Genomic DNA, 14,959 nt, shown 5'->3' on the forward strand with positions numbered 1-14,959 from the left:
CCTAATACTGATCACTGTCCCAAATACTAATCACTGTCCCGGATACTGATCACTGTCCCAAATACTGATCACTGTACCAGATACTGATCACTGTCCCAAATACTGATCACTGTCCCGGATACTGATCACTGTCCCAAATACTAATCACTGTCCCGGATACTGATCACTGTCCAAAATACTGATCACTGTCCCAAATACTAATCACTGTCCCGGATACTAATCGCTGTCCCAAATACTGATCACTGTCCCAAATACTAATCACTGTCCCGGATACTAATCACTGTCCCAAATACTAATCACTGTCCCAAATACTGATCACTGTCGAAAATACTAATCACTGTCCCAAATACTAATCACTGTCCAAAATAATGATCACTGTCCAAAATACTGATCACTGTCCCAGATACTGATCACTGTCCCAAATACGAATCACTGTCCAAAATACTGATCACTGTCCAAAATACTGATCACTGTCCCGGATACCAATCACTGTCCCGGATACTAATCACTGTCCAAAATACTGATCACTGTCCCGGATACTGATCACTGTCCAAAATACTGATCACTGTCCAAAATACTGATCACTGTCCCAAATACGAATCACTGTCCAAAATACTGATCACTGTCCAAAATACTGATCACTGTCCAAAATACTGATCACTGTCCCAAATACGAATCACTGTCCAAAATACTGATCACTGTCCAAAATACTGATCACTGTCCCGGATACCAATCACTGTCCCGGATACTAATCACTGTCCAAAATACTGATCACTGTCCAAAATACTGATCACTGTCCCAAATACTGATCACTGTCCCAAATACAGATAACTGTCCAAAATACTGATCGCTGTCCCAAATACTGATCACTGTCCCGGAAACTGATCACTGTCCAAAATACTAATCACTGTCCAAAATACTGATCACTGTCCAAAATACTGATCACTGTCCCAAATACTAATCACTGTCCCGGATACTGATCACTGTCCAAAATACTGATCACTGTCCCAAATACTAATCACTGTCCCGGATACTAATCGCTGTCCCAAATACTGATCACTGTCCCAAATACTAATCACTGTCCCGGATACTGATCACTGTCCCAAATACTGATCACTGTACCAGATACTGATCACTGTCCCAAATACTGATCACTGCCCCGGATACTGATCACTGTCCCAAATACTAATCACTGTCCCGGAAACTAATCACTGTCCCAAATACTGATCACTGTCCCAAATACTAATCACTGTCCCGGATACTGATCGCTGTACTAAATACTGATCACTGTCCCAAATACTAATCACTGTCCCGGATACTGATCACTGTCCCAAATACTAATCACTGTCCCGGATACTAATCACTGTCCCAGATACGGATCACTGTCACAGATACTAATCACTGTCCCGAATACTGATCACTGTCCCGGATACTAATCACTGTCCCAAATACTGATCTCTGTCCCAGATACTAATCACTGTCCCAAATACTAATCACTATCCCAGATACTGATCACTGTCCCAGATACTAATCACTGTCCCGGATACTGATCACTGTCCCAAATACTAATCACTGTCCCGGATACGAATCACTGTCCAAAATACTGATCACTGTCCCGGATACTAATCACTGTCCCAAATACTAATCACTGTCCCAAATACTAATCACTGTCCAAAATACTGATCACTGTCCCGGATACGAATCACTGTCCCAAATACTAATCACTGTCCAAAATACTGATCACTATCCAAAATACTGATCACTGTCCCGGATACTAATCACTGTCCCAATTTCTAATCACTGTCCAAAATACTGATCACTGTCCAAAATACTGATCACTGTCCCGGATACTAATCACTGTCCCAAAAACTAATCACTGTCCCAAATACTGATCACTGTCCCAGATACTGATCACTGTCCCAAATACTAATCACTGTCCAAAATACTGATCACTGTCCCGGATACTAATCACTGTCACAAATACTAATCACTGTCCAAAATACTGATCACTGTCCCGGATACTAATCACTGTCCCAAATACTAATCACTGTCCCAGATACTGATCACTGTCCCAAATACTAATCACTGTCCAAAATACTAATCACTGTCCCAAATACTAATCACTGTCCAAAATACTGATCACTGTCCCAAATACTGATCACTGTCCCAGATACTGATCACTGTCCCAAATACTAATCACTGTCCAAAATACTGATCACTGTCCAAAAGACTGATCACTGTCCAAAATACTAATCACTGTCCCGGATACTAATCACTGTCCAAAATACTGATCACTGTCCAAAATACTGATCACTGTCCCGGATACTGATCACTGTCCAAAATACTAATCACTGTCCCAAATACTGATCACTGTCCCGGATACTAATCACTGTCCCGGATACTGATCACTGTCCAAAATACTGATCACTGTCCCAAATACTGATCACTGTCCAAAATACTGATCACTGTCCCAAATACTAATCACTGTCCCGGATACTGATCACTGTCCAAAATACTGATCACTGTCCCGGATACTGATCACTGTCCAAAATACTGATCACTGTCCCAAATACTGATCACTGTGCCGGATACTGATCACTGTCCAAAATACTAATCACTGTCCAAAATACTGATCACTGTCCCAAATACTGATCACTGTCCAAAACACTGATCACTGTCCCAAATACTGATCACTGTCCCAAATACTGATCACTGTCCAAAATACTGATCACTGTCCCAAATACTAATCACTGTCCCGGATACTAATCACTGTCCCAAATACTGATCACTGTCCCAAATACTGATCACTGTCCCGGATACTAATCACTGTCCCAGATACTGATCACTGTCCCAAATACTAATCACTGTCCAAAATACTAATCACTGTCCCAAATACTAATCACTGTCCAAAATACTAATCACTGTCCCAAATACTAATCACTGTCCCGGATACTAATCGCTGTCCCAAATACTGATCACTGTCCCAAATACTAATCACTGTCCCGGATACTGATCACTGTCCCAAATACTGATCACTGTACCAGATACTGATCACTGTCCCAAATACTGATCACTGCCCCGGATACTGATCACTGTCCCAAATACTAATCACTGTCCCGGAAACTAATCACTGTCCCAAATACTGATCACTGTCCCAAATACTAATCACTGTCCCGGATACTGATCGCTGTACTAAATACTGATCACTGTCCCAAATACTAATCACTGTCCCGGATACTGATCACTGTCCCAAATACTAATCACTGTCCCGGATACTAATCACTGTCCCAGATACGGATCACTGTCACAGATACTAATCACTGTCCCGAATACTGATCACTGTCCCGGATACTAATCACTGTCCCAAATACTGATCTCTGTCCCAGATACTAATCACTGTCCCAAATACTAATCACTATCCCAGATACTGATCACTGTCCCAGATACTAATCACTGTCCCGGATACTGATCACTGTCCCAAATACTAATCACTGTCCCGGATACGAATCACTGTCCAAAATACTGATCACTGTCCCGGATACTAATCACTGTCCCAAATACTAATCACTGTCCCAAATACTAATCACTGTCCAAAATACTGATCACTGTCCCGGATACGAATCACTGTCCCAAATACTAATCACTGTCCAAAATACTGATCACTATCCAAAATACTGATCACTGTCCCGGATACTAATCACTGTCCCAATTTCTAATCACTGTCCAAAATACTGATCACTGTCCAAAATACTGATCACTGTCCCGGATACTAATCACTGTCCCAAAAACTAATCACTGTCCCAAATACTGATCACTGTCCCAGATACTGATCACTGTCCCAAATACTAATCACTGTCCAAAATACTGATCACTGTCCCGGATACTAATCACTGTCACAAATACTAATCACTGTCCAAAATACTGATCACTGTCCCGGATACTAATCACTGTCCCAAATACTAATCACTGTCCCAGATACTGATCACTGTCCCAAATACTAATCACTGTCCAAAATACTAATCACTGTCCCAAATACTAATCACTGTCCAAAATACTGATCACTGTCCCAAATACTGATCACTGTCCCAGATACTGATCACTGTCCCAAATACTAATCACTGTCCAAAATACTGATCACTGTCCAAAATACTGATCACTGTCCAAAATACTAATCACTGTCCCGGATACTAATCACTGTCCAAAATACTGATCACTGTCCAAAATACTGATCACTGTCCCGGATACTGATCACTGTCCAAAATACTAATCACTGTCCCAAATACTGATCACTGTCCCGGATACTAATCACTGTCCCGGATACTGATCACTGTCCAAAATACTGATCACTGTCCCAAATACTGATCACTGTCCAAAATACTGATCACTGTCCCAAATACTAATCACTGTCCCGGATACTGATCACTGTCCAAAATACTGATCACTGTCCCGGATACTGATCACTGTCCAAAATACTGATCACTGTCCCAAATACTGATCACTGTGCCGGATACTGATCACTGTCCAAAATACTAATCACTGTCCAAAATACTGATCACTGTCCCAAATACTGATCACTGTCCAAAACACTGATCACTGTCCCAAATACTGATCACTGTCCCAAATACTGATCACTGTCCAAAATACTGATCACTGTCCCAAATACTAATCACTGTCCCGGATACTAATCACTGTCCCAAATACTGATCACTGTCCCAAATACTGATCACTGTCCCGGATACTAATCACTGTCCCAGATACTGATCACTGTCCCAAATACTAATCACTGTCCAAAATACTAATCACTGTCCCAAATACTAATCACTGTCCAAAATACTAATCACTGTCCCAAATACTAATCACTGTCCAAAATACTGATCACTGTCCAAAATACTGATCACTGTCCCAGATACTGATCACTGTCCCAAATACTAATCACTGTCCAAAATACTGATCACTGTCCAAAATACTGATCACTGTCCCGGATTCTAATCACTGTCCCAAATACTAATCACTGTCCAAAATACTGATCACTGTCCCAAATACTAATCACTGTCCCGGATACTGATCACTGTCCCAAATACTGATCACTGTACCAGATACTGATCACTGTCCCAAATACTGATCACTGTCCAAAATACTGATCACTGTCCCAAATACTAATCACTGTCCCGGATACTAATCACTGTCCCAAATACTAATCACTGTCCCGGATACTGATCACTGTCCCAAATACTGATCACTGTCCCAAATACTGATCACTGTCCCTAATACTGATCACTGTCCCAAATACTAATCACTGTCCCGGATACTGACCATTGTCCCAAATACTGATCACTGTCCCAAATACTAATCACTGTCCCGGATACTGATCACTGTCCCAAATACTGATCACTGTACCAGATACTGATCACTGTCCCAAATACTGATCACTGTCCCGGATACTGATCACTGTCCCAAATACTAATCACTGTCCCGGATACTGATCACTGTCCAAAATACTGATCACTGTCCCAAATACTAATCACTGTCCCGGATACTAATCGCTGTCCCAAATACTGATCACTGTCCCAAATACTAATCACTGTCCCGGATACTAATCACTGTCCCAAATACTAATCACTGTCGCAAATACTGATCACTGTCCAAAATACTAATCACTGTCCCAAATACTAATCACTGTCCAAAATAATGATCACTGTCCAAAATACTGATCACTGTCCCAGATACTGATCACTGTCCCAAATACGAATCACTGTCCAAAATACTGATCACTGTCCAAAATACTGATCACTGTCCCGGATACCAATCACTGTCCCGGATACTAATCACTGTCCAAAATACTGATCACTGTCCCGGATACTGATCACTGTCCAAAATACTGATCACTGTCCCAAATACTGATCACTGTCCCAAATACAGATAACTGTCCAAAATACTGATCACTGTCCCAAATACTGATCACTGTCCCGGATACTGATCACTGTCCAAAATACTAATCACTGTCCAAAATACAGATAACTGTCCAAAATACTGATCACTGTCCAAAATACTGATCACTGTCCCGGATACCAATCACTGTCCCGGATACTAATCACTGTCCAAAATACTGATCACTGTCCCGGATACTGATCACTGTCCAAAATACTGATCACTGTCCCAAATACTAATCACTGTCCCGGATACTGATCACTGTCCAAAATACTGATCACTGTCCCAAATACAGATAACTGTCCAAAATACTGATCACTGTCCCAAATACTGATCACTGTCCCGGATACTGATCACTGTCCCAAATACTGATCACTGTCCAAAATACTGATCACTGTCCCGGATACTGATCACTGTCCCAAATACTGATCACTGTCCAAAATACTGATCACTGTCCCAAATACTAATCACTGTCCCGGATACGAATCACTGTCCCAAATACTGATCACTGTCCCAAATACTGATCACTGTCCCGGATACTGATCACTGTACCAAATACTGATCACTGTCCAAAATACTGATCACTGTCCCGGATACTGATCACTGTCCAAAATACTGATCACTGTCCCAAATACTAATCAATGTCCCGGATACTAATCACTGTCCCAAATACTGACCACTGTCCAAAATACTGATCACTGTCCCAAATACTAATCACTGTCCCGGATACTAATCACTGTCCCAAATACTGATCACTGTCCCAAATACTGACCACTGTCCAAAATACTGATCACTGTCCCAAATACTAATCACTGTCCCGGATACTGATCACTGTCCCAAATACTGATCACTGTACCAGATACTGATCACTGTCCCAAATACTAATCACTGTCCCGGATACTGATCACTGTTCCAAATACTGATCACTGTCCCAAATACTAATCACTGTCCCGGATACTAATCACTGTCCCAAATACTGATCACTGTCCCAAATACTAATCACTGTCCCGGATACTGATCACTGTCCAAAATACTGATCACTGTCCCAAATACGAATCACTGTCCCGGATACTAATCGCTGTCCCAAATACTGATCACTGTCCCAAATACTAATCACTGTCCCGGATACTGATCACGATCCCAAATACTGATCACTGTACCAGATACTAATCACTGTCCCAAATACTGATCACTGTCCCGGATACTGATCACTGTCGCAAATACTGATCACTGTCCCAATTACTGATCACTGTCCCAAATACTAATCACTGTCCCAAATACTGATCACTGTCCCAAATACTAATCACTGTCCCGGATACTAATCACTGTCCCAAATACTGATCACTGTCCCAAATACTAATCACTGTCCCGGATACTGATCACTGTCCCAAATACTGATCACTGTCCCAAATACTAATCACTGTCCCGGATACTAATCGCTGTCCCAAATACTGATCACTGTCCCAAATACTAATCACTGTCCCGGATACTAATCACTGTCCCAAATACTAATCACTGTCCCAAATACTGATCACTGTCCAAAATACTAATCACTGTCCCAAATACTAATCACTGTCCAAAATAATGATCACTGTCCAAAATACTGATCACTGTCCCAGATACTGATCACTGTCCCAAATACGAATCACTGTCCAAAATACTGATCACTGTCCAAAATACTGATCACTGTCCCGGATACCAATCACTGTCCCGGATACTAATCACTGTCCAAAATACTGATCACTGTCCCAAATACTAATCACTGTCCCAAATACAGATAACTGTCCAAAATACTGATCACTGTCCCAAATACTGATCACTGTCCCGGATACTGATCACTGTCCAAAATACTAATCACTGTCCAAAATACTGATCACTGTCCCAAATACTGATCACTGTCCAAAATAGTGATCACTGTCCCAAATACTGATCACTGTCCCGGATACTAATCACTGTCCCAAACACGAATCACTGTCCAAAATACTGATCACTGTCCAAAATACTGATCACTGTCCCGGATACCAATCACTGTCCCGGATACTAATCACTGTCCAAAATACTGATCACTGTCCCGGATACTGATCACTGTCCAAAATACTGATCACTGTCCCAAATACTAATCACTGTCCCGGATACTGATCACTGTCCAAAATACTGATCACTGTCCCAAATACAGATAACTGTCCAAAATACTGATCACTGTCCCAAATACTGATCACTGTCCCGGATACTGATCACTGTCCCAAATACTGATCACTGTCCAAAATACTGATCACTGTCCCGGATACTGATCACTGTCCCAAATACTGATCACTGTCCAAAATACTGATCACTGTCCCAAATACTAATCACTGTCCCGGATACGAATCACTGTCCCAAATACTGATCACTGTCCCAAATACTGATCACTGTCCCGGATACTGATCACTGTCCCAAATACTGATCACTGTCCAAAATACTGATCACTGTCCCGGATACTGATCACTGTCCAAAATACTGATCACTGTCCCAAATACTAATCAATGTCCCGGATACTAATCACTGTCCCAAATACTGACCACTGTCCAAAATACTGATCACTGTCCCAAATACTAATCACTGTCCCGGATACTAATCACTGTCCCAAATACTGATCACTGTCCCAAATACTGACCACTGTCCAAAATACTGATCACTGTCCCAAATACTAATCACTGTCCCGGATACTGATCACTGTCCCAAATACTGATCACTGTACCAGATACTGATCACTGTCCCAAATACTGATCACTGTCCCGGATACTGATCACTGTTCCAAATACTGATCACTGTCCCAAATACTAATCACTGTCCCGGATACTGATCACTGTCCCAAATACTGATCACTGTCCCAAATACTAATCACTGTCCCGGATACTGATCACTGTCCAAAATACTGATCACTGTCCCAAATACGAATCACTGTCCCGGATACTAATCGCTGTCCCAAATACTGATCACTGTCCCAAATACTAATCACTGTCCCGGATACTGATCACGATCCCAAATACTGATCACTGTACCAGATACTAATCACTGTCCCAAATACTGATCACTGTCCCGGATACTGATCACTGTCGCAAATACTGATCACTGTCCCAATTACTGATCACTGTCCCAAATACTAATCACTGTCCCAAATACTGATCACTGTCCCAAATACTAATCACTGTCCCGGATACTAATCACTGTCCCAAATACTGATCACTGTCCCAAATACTAATCACTGTCCCGGATACTGATCACTGTCCCAAATACTGATCACTGTCCCAAATACGAATCACTGTCCCGGATACTGATCACTGTCCCAAATACTAATCACTGTCCAGGATACTAATCACTGTCCCGGATACTGATCACTGTCCAAAATACTGATTACTGTCCCAAATACGAATCACTGTCCCGGATACTAATCGCTGTCCCAAATACTGATCACTGTCCCGGATACTAATCACTGTCCCAAATACTGATCACTGTCCCAAATACTAATCACTGTCCCGGATACTGATCACTGTCCCAATTACTGATCACTGTCCCAAATACTAATCACTGTCCCGGATACTGATCACTGTTCCAAATACTGATCACTGTCCCAAATACTGATCACTGTCCCGGATACTGATCACTGTCCCAAATACTGATCACTGTCCCAAATACTAATCACTGTCCCGGATACTGATCACTGTCCAAAATACTGATCACTGTCCCAAATACGAATCACTGTCCCGGATACTAATCGCTGTCCCAAATACTGATCACTGTCCCAAATACTAATCACTGTCCTGGATACTGATCACGATCCCAAATACTGATCACTGTTCCAGATACTAATCACTGTCCCAAATACTGATCACTGTCCCGGATACTGATCACTGTCCCAAATACTGATCACTGTCCCAATTACTGATCACTGTCCCAAATACTAATCACTGTCCCAAATACTGATCACTGTCCCAAATACAAATCACTGTCACGGATACTAATCACTGTCCCAAATACTGATCACTGTCCCAAATACTGATCACTGTCCCAAATACTAATCACTGTCCCGGATACTGATCACTGTCCCAAATACTAATCACTGTCCAGGATACTAATCACTGTCCCAGATACTGATCACTGTCCCAAATACTAATCACTGTCCCAAATACTAATCACTGTCCCAAATACTAATCACTGTCCCAGATACTGATCACTGTCCCAAATACTGATCTCTGTCCCAGATACTAATCACTGTCCCAAATACTAATCACTGTCCCAAATACTAATCACTGTCCCAAATACTGATCACTGTCCCAGATACTGATCACTGTCCCAAATACTGATCACTGTCCCAGATACTGATCACTGTCCCAAATACTAATCACTGTCCAAAATACTGATCACTGTTCAAAATACTGATCACTGTCCCGGATTCTAATCACTGTCCCAAATACTAATCACTGTCCAAAATACTGATCACTGTCCCAAATACTAATCACTGTCCCGGATACTGATCACTGTCCCAAATACTGATCACTGTACCAGATACTGATCACTGTCCCAAATACTGATCACTGTCCAAAATACTGATCACTGTCCCAAATACTAATCACTGTCCCGGATACTAATCACTGTCCCAAATACTAATCACTGTCCCGGATACTGATCACTGTCCCAAATACTGATCACTGTCCCAAATACTGATCACTGTCCCTAATACTGATCACTGTCCCAAATACTAATCACTGTCCCGGATACTGATCACTGTCCCAAATACTGATCACTGTCCCAAATACTAATCACTGTCCCGGATACTGATCACTGTCCCAAATACTGATCACTGTACCAGATACTGATCACTGTCCCAAATACTGATCACTGTCCCGGATACTGATCACTGTCCCAAATACTAATCACTGTTCCGGATACTGATCACTGTCCAAAATACTGATCACTGTCCCAAATACTAATCACTGTCCCGGATACTAATCGCTGTCCCAAATACTGATCACTGTCCCAAATACTAATCACTGTCCCGGATACTAATCACTGTCCCAAATACTAATCACTGTCCCAAATACTGATCACTGTCCCAAATACTAATCACTGTCCCGGATACTAATCACTGTCCCAAATACTAATCACTGTCCCAAATACTAATCACTGTCCCAAATACTAATCACTGTCCAAAATAATGATCACTGTCCAAAATACTGATCACTGTCCCAGATACTGATCACTGTCCCAAATACGAATCACTGTCCAAAATACTGATCACTGTCCAAAATACTGATCACTGTCCCGGATACCAATCACTGTCCCGGATACTAATCACTGTCCAAAATACTGATCACTGTCCCGGATACTGATCACTGTCCAAAATACTGATCACTGTCCCAAATACTGATCACTGTCCCAAATACAGATAACTGTCCAAAATACTGATCACTGTCCCAAATACTGATCACTGTCCCGGATACTGATCACTGTCCAAAATACTAATCACTGTCCAAAATACTGATCACTGTCCCAAATACTGATCACTGTCCAAAATACTGATCACTGTCCCAAATACTGATCACTGTCCCGGATACTAATCACTGTCCCAAACACGAATCACTGTCCAAAATACTGATCACTGTCCAAAATACTGATCACTGTCCCGGATACCAATCACTGTCCCGGATAGTAATCACTGTCCAAAATACTGATCACTGTCCCAAATACTAATCACTGTCCCGGATACTGATCACTGTCCAAAATACTGATCACTGTCCCAAATGCAGATAACTGTCCAAAATACTGATCACTGTCCCAAATACTGATCACTGTCCCGGATACTGATCACTGTCCCAAATACTGATCACTCTCCAAAATACTGATCACTGTCCCGGATACTGATCACTGTCCCAAATACTGATCACTGTGCAAAATACTGATCACTGTCCCAAATACTAATCACTGTCCCGGATACGAATCACTGTCCCAAATACTGATCACTGTCCCAAATACTGATCACTGTCCCGGATACTGATCACTGTCCCAAATACTGATCACTGTCCAAAATACTGATCACTGTCCCGGATACTGATCACTGTCCAAAATACTGATCACTGTCCCAAATACTAATCACTGTCCCGGATACTGATCACTGTTCCAAATACTGATCACTGTCCCAAATACTGATCACTGTCCCGGATACTGATCACTGTCCCAAATACTGATCACTGTCCCAAATACTAATCACTGTCCCGGATACTGATCACTGTCCAAACTACTGATCACTGTCCCAAATACGAATCACTGTCCCGGATACTAATCGCTGTCCCAAATACTGATCACTGTCCCAAATACTAATCACTGTCCCGGATACTGATCACGATCCCAAATACTGATCACTGTACCAGATACTAATCACAGTCCCAAATACTGATCACTGTCCCGGATACTGATCACTGTCCCAAATACTGATCACTGTCCCAATTACTGATCACTGTCCCAAATACTAATCACTGTCCCAAATACTGATCACTGTCCCAAATACTAATCACTGTCCCAGATACTAATCACTGTCCCAAATACTGATCACTGTCCCAAATACTAATCACTGTCCCGGATACTGATCACTGTCCCAAATACTGATCACTGTCCCAAATACTAATCACTGTCCCGGATACTGATCACTGTCCCAAATACTAATCACTGTCCAGGATACTAATCACTGTCCCGGATACTGATCACTGTCCAAAATACTGATCACTGTCCCAAATACGAATCACTGTCCCGGATACTAATCGCTGTCCCAAATACTGATCACTGTCCCGGATACTAATCACTGTCCCAAATACTGATCACTGTCCCAAATACTAATCACTGTCCCGGATACTGATCACTGTCCCAATTACTGATCACTGTCCCAAATACTAATCACTGTCCCGGATACTGATCACTGTTCCAAATAATGATCACTGTCCCAAATACTGATCACTGTCCCGGATACTGATCACTGTCCCAAATACTGATCACTGTCCCAAATACTAATCACTGTCCCGGATACTGATCACTGTCCAAAATACTGATCACTGTCCCAAATACGAATCACTGTCCCGGATACTAATCGCTGTCCCAAATACTGATCACTGTCCCAAATACTAATCACTGTCCCGGATACTGATCACGATCCCAAATACTGATCACTGTTCCAGATACTAATCACTGTCCCAAATACTGATCACTGTCCCGGATACTGATCACTGTCCCAAATACTGATCACTGTCCCAATTACTGATCACCGTCCCAAATACTAATCACTGTCCCAAATACTGATCACTGTCCCAAATACAAATCACTGTCCCGGATACTAATCACTGTCCCAAATACTGATCACTGTCCCAAATACTAATCACTGTCCCGGATACTGATCACTGTCCCAAATACTGATCACTGTCCCAAATACGAATCACTGTCCCGGATACTGATCACTGTCCCAAATACTAATCACTGTCCAGGATACTAATCACTGTCCCAGATACTGATCACTGTCCCAGATACTAATCACTGTCCCAAATACTGATCTCTGTCCCAGATACTAATCACTGTCCCAAATACTAATCACTATCCCAGATACTGATCACTGTCCCAGATACTAATCACTGTCCCGGATACTGATCACTGTCCCAAATACTAATCACTGTCCCGGATACGAATCACTGTCCCAGATACTGATCACTGTCCCAGATACTGATCACTGTCCCAAATACTAATCACTGTCCAAAATACTGATCACTGTCCCGGATACTAATCACTGTCCCAAATACTGATCACTGTCCCAAATACTGATCTCTGTCCCAGATACTAATCACTGTCCCAAATACTAATCACTGTCCCAAATACTGATCACTGTCCCAGATACTGATCACTGTCCCAAATACTGATCACTGTCCCAGATACTGATCACTGTCCCAAATACTAATCACTGTCCAAAATACTGATCACTGTCCAAAATACTGAGCACTGTCCCGGATACAAATCACTGTCCCAAATACTAATCACTGTCCCGGATACCAATCACTGTCACAAATACTAATCACTGTCCAAAATACTGATCACTGTCCAAAATACTGATCACTGTCCCGGATACTAATCACTGTCCCAAATACTAATCACTGTCCCAGTTACTGATCACTGTTCCAAATACTGATCACTGTCCAAAATACTATTCACTGTCCCAAATACTAATCACTGTCCAAAATACTGATCACTGTCCAAAATACTGATCACTGTCCCGGATACTGATCACTGTCCCAAATACTGATCACTGTCCAAAATACTGATCACTGTCCCGGATACTGATCACTGTCCAAAATACTGATCACTGTCCCAAATACTAATCACTGTCCCGGACACTAATCACTGTCCAAAATACTGATCACTGTCCAAAATACTGATCACTGTCCCGGATACTGATCACTGTCCAAAATACTGATCACTGTCCCAAATACTGATCACTGTCCCGGATACTAATCACTGTCCCGGATACTGATCACTGTCCAAAATACTGATCACTGTCCCAAATACTGATCACTGTCCAAAATACTGATCACTGTCCCAAATACTAATCACTGTCCCGGATACTGATCACTGTCCAAAATACTGATCACTGTCCCGGATACTGATCACTGTCCCGGATACTGATCACTGTCCAAATTACTGATCACTGTCCCAAATACTGATCACTGTCCCAAATACTGATCACTGTCCCAAATACTGATCACTGTCCCGGATACTGATCACTGTCCAAAATACTGATCACTGTCCCAAATACTGATCACTGTCCCAAATACTGATCACTGTCCAAAATACTGATCACTGTCCCAAATACTGATCACTGTCCAAAATACTGATCACTGTCCCAAATACTAATCACTGTCCCGGATACTAATCACTGTCCCAAATACTGATCACTGTCCAAAATACTGATCACTGTCCCAAATACTAATCACTGTCCCGGATACTGATCACTGTCCCAAAT

Source organism: Heptranchias perlo, unplaced genomic scaffold, assembly GCF_035084215.1.
Source record: "Heptranchias perlo isolate sHepPer1 unplaced genomic scaffold, sHepPer1.hap1 HAP1_SCAFFOLD_318, whole genome shotgun sequence".
Lineage (NCBI taxonomy): Eukaryota > Metazoa > Chordata > Chondrichthyes > Hexanchiformes > Hexanchidae > Heptranchias > Heptranchias perlo.